Genomic DNA, 4,306 nt, shown 5'->3' with positions numbered 1-4,306 from the left:
CCCTTTGAGCAGGGGGCTGGACTCGATGATCTCCCGAGGTCCCTTCCAGCCCTAATGTCTATGAAATCTATGAAATCTATGAAAGTCCATCCTCCTGAAATCGAGGGCTGCTGTCTTGCTGCAGGCCTTTGCCACCTTGTGCTGAATGGTCAATTCCAGCAGGTGATGATCCCTGTCACCCAGGTGGTTGAGCACCTGCAGCCCCCTCACCAGGTCATCACCCGTGGCCAGTACCAGGTCTAACAAGGCATCTCCCCTGGTGAGGCTGTGTACCTCCTGCATTAGACGGAAGTCCTGCATTTGGGCTAGGAACCTATGTGAGTGTTCAGACCTGGCTGACTGCTCTTCCCAGCAGATGTCTGGAAAGTTCAGGTCCCCCATGATGACCATGTCCTTTGACCTAAGTACCTCTGTGAGCTGACTTAAGATTTCCTGGTGTAGCTCTTCCCCTTGGTTGTGTGGTTTGTAGTAGACCTTCACTGTTAAGTCTCTTTCCCCTCAACTGCCTTGTATTCTAACCCAGAGCACTTCCCTGTGCCCCTCCTCTGACTCTGTGCTACCTGTTGAGGATGTGTATTCCTCCTTAATGTAGAGCACCACACTTCCACCTTTCCTCCCTGTCGTGTCCCTCCTGTACAGCTTATAGCCCTTGATATTCACCACCCAGTCATGCGTTGGGTCCCACCATGTTTCAGTGATCCTCACTATGTCTGGGTTAGTGTCATCTAGCAGGAGGGTAAGTTCCTCCTGCTTGTTTCCCATACTATGAGCATTTGTGTAGAGGCATTTGAGGCCTCTTGTGGATGTGTGCACTGGCCCCCTAATCACAGCATTGCCCTGGCCCCTGTTGCTTACCTGTATATATGTTCTGCTCGTCGGTCTAGGCTGGGCTGTACTTGTGAGTGCTGCTTGGTTTAGCGGTCAAAGTCTTCCTCCTCCCTCATCTTCCCCTTCCCCCAACAAGCCTAGTTTAAAGCCTGCTGGAGATCTGCCAATCTAGAAGAGAACACATGCTTACCTTTACGGGAAAGGTGGAGCCCATTCCACCCAAGCATGTCTCTCATCGTGATGTGCGGGTCATTGTCAAGGAGGCCAAAGCCCACCTCAAGACACCATTCCTGAAGCCACCAGTTAGCCTCTCCAATGCACGTCTTGTGCCATCTCCCACATCCGCTCACTGGGAGAACAGAAGAGTATACCACCTATGCACCTATCTCCTTCAGCACGCACCCCAGAGCATGGTAGTCCGCCATCAGGTGATCAGGGCTTCTCTTGGCCGCATCATTAGTATCCACATGGATTAGGACCATGGGGTAGTAACCGGTGGGCTCGATCATGGCCTGGATCATCCCCGTCATGTCACAAACCTTTGCTATGGGTAGGCAGTATGCCTTGCATGTCGAGGGGTCCTGGTCACAGATGGGGCCCTCTGTACCTCTCAGGATGGAGTCACCTATGATGATCACTCAACGCTTTCTCCACCAGGACTGCTTAGCTCCTTTGGTCTGTTCGGAGTGTGAACAGTGTGGAGTTGCCTCCTATCCAATTGCCTCCTCTCCCTCCTTGTCTTCCAGTGTTGCCAGGGCCTCATACCTGTTCTCCAGTTGGACTGAAGGAACTAGTACTGCTGTGTTATGAGCAGCCCTGGTTCTGGAGTTGACCATCTTCCACTCTGCAGTGGAGGGCACTTCCGAGGTGCTTCTTCCTTGGGTGTGTGGCCCTGCAGGGAAAGGAAATAGCCATCAATTTCTTCCTCCACATCCCTGATTCCCCTCAGCCTGCTCACCTCCTCCTGGAGCTCCCTCACCTGCACCTCCAGGGCCCTAACATGGGCACCTGCAGGACAGGTATGGGGATCCCCAATCCCTGCCCCCCTCCAGGCCTTGCTGGGCAACCCCCGCAGGCCAGTGGGTGGGTGGATGCCCACTCCCCCATGGGCTCTGTCTGGGTGGAGGCCTCAGACAAGCCCCGGGTAGGCTGCTCCCCCCAGGCAGGGACCATGGCAGCACTCTGTGTCAACACCATCATAGGAGTTGCTGTTTGTTTTTAGCTTAGTGCAGTGCCTTGGCCCTGCCCTAGTAGGAGTCTCCCTCCTGGTCCTTCCGTCTTGCCCACTGCCACAAACACTGATGCAAACACCAGCGCACTCTGTTTGCTCGGCGCAGCTCAGGAGCGTGGCTCCTTAACAGCTCAACTAAGAGGGATATGGGGTCTTCCCCTCCAGATCTAGCTCAGCTGCACCAGTCCCTCTGCCCACTTACCTTAGGGGGATCAGCTGCTGCTGCCCCCGCTGCTGGCTCCACTGCTGCTGCGTCCACCCTTGCCTTGGGTCTGATAAGGGGGCACATGTGCGTGCTGGACTCACATGTGCTTGGATGCCTCCTCTCCCTGCTGCTCCTGGCTCCCGATTCTTTCAATATGATAGGTTCTTTCAACGTGGTCTTCTATGTAAGCTTTTTTTAAAACAGAAGACTGGAGATCCAGTACTTAATGTAAGAGACTTTTACACAAGAATTATTACTTGTGAACCAACATTCATTATGGCAACATTTTTCCTAATATAGAATACAGCGATAGTTAGGAATACAGTGTTGACAGCCTTTCTGTCAGAGGCTACTAAACATGGGATCTCATACTGTTGACACTTAGTTACACTACCAGGGTGATCTCTTGCATTTTATTTTTAAGTTTAAGTTGAAAATTCTTCATTTTTTCCATATTTTCATTTTGCTTGTCTATTCTTTTACCTAGTTGCCCTGGAAACTGAGAATAAGGCTTAGTCCTATTGATTTTTAGGTTTCTTCAGACTTTCAAAGCACCTTTTTTTTTTCTCCAGGGCATTCTGGAGGCAAAAGTCTTGCATATTCTTTATTAGACAGACCTACCCAAGTGAAGGATTTGGAGCAATTGGCCCCTTGAGTACCCCACACGGTACCTATTAATAGGGTCCTAGAAACAGTCAGGTGTTAATGTGCTCCTGCTTTATTTAATACTTTTGCAAATATGGGGTGGAGTTCTTGCCCGAGAGAAAATAATTTGGTGGAATTACTTGGTAATCTCAAAGTAGAGAGGCATCAGTCCTGATCCCATAGTTCAACTGCAAACTCAAATTCAGTTTTAATTGAAAGTAAGTTCCTTGAATATCCTGGCACATTCCCTGACACCATCCATACCTAGATTATATGTATCATCCATACCAACATATAATGTTGATGGTGTTTGAATATTATCTGTATATTTCATTCTGTTATATTCAGATAATATCATCCTCACAGTAAATGTTTAGAACTTTGTACTTTAAAAATGTACCGCCATAATTCAAGCTAGGATGTTGACATGTATCTGAAACAGAACAGGTTGAATATTTTCACTGAAATGCTGAGCAGTCACAACATTTGCTAGACATGTATATTATTCCTATAAACTCTGTGTTTAAAATCAGATGCTTTCAGCTAGACAATGCTATAAAGAACAGCTCCATAGTAATATCATAACAAACTCCCTCATCATAATTACATTCTTAAATGATCTCATATTATATGGCTTCTGACACTGGGAGTATTAGGAGTTACAGTAGGGAGGATTTCAGCCTCCTATGCTTTAAGAAAGATGAGATTCAGTCAAACTGATGTGTAAATGTATGCACGTGCTTAAGTCTTTGCAAATTGGGGCTCATGCTGGTGTTTTGTTGGATTTATTCCAGCTATCCATTGAGTACTAAGAGTTATCTTGTTTGAAGTCCATGGTATGATGAAAATGCATCATGCCATCTGTTGGCAAACTGCAGCGCTGCAGCCAAAAGGGGTATGTTCAAAACCATGCTGCATGTTAACATTACAAAGTAAATTAGAAAAAAAGCACGGATAGTCTTCAAAAACAAGGAAACAAGTGACAGAGCAATTGGCACAAGACCTAAATTTGGCTGTTCCTTTATTTGCACACATCTGCTAACTAAACACATTACAATTTGATTATATAGCCAAATTACCATTTCCTAACACAGCTATTGTTGAAATTATTAGATTCTTCCAAGTGTGAGCTTTATGGCATCTCTAGTAGATCCACTAGAACAGAGTGTGTTTTTGGTAACGTGACAATTTCTTTTTGCTGAAAAATATTGTGTACATGTTAAGCAAATTGTTTAATTTCAATTTTTTATAAATTCCTTCTAATGAAACTTTGTACCTTTAATGTACATTAATGTACAGATTCTACAGTAAAGAAAACAGACTCATAAAAAATTACCATGTTGTTCTCACACCAAATTTGGGTAATTTTACAAGAAAAAAAGTTTCATTATTTTTAT

The sequence above is a fragment of the Crocodylus porosus genome, unplaced genomic scaffold, assembly GCF_001723895.1.
Source record: "Crocodylus porosus isolate Cpor-Errol unplaced genomic scaffold, CroPor_comp1, whole genome shotgun sequence".
NCBI lineage: Eukaryota > Metazoa > Chordata > Crocodylia > Crocodylidae > Crocodylus > Crocodylus porosus.
The sequence above is the reverse complement of the archived record's forward strand: the minus strand, read 5'-3'. Positions refer to the sequence as shown.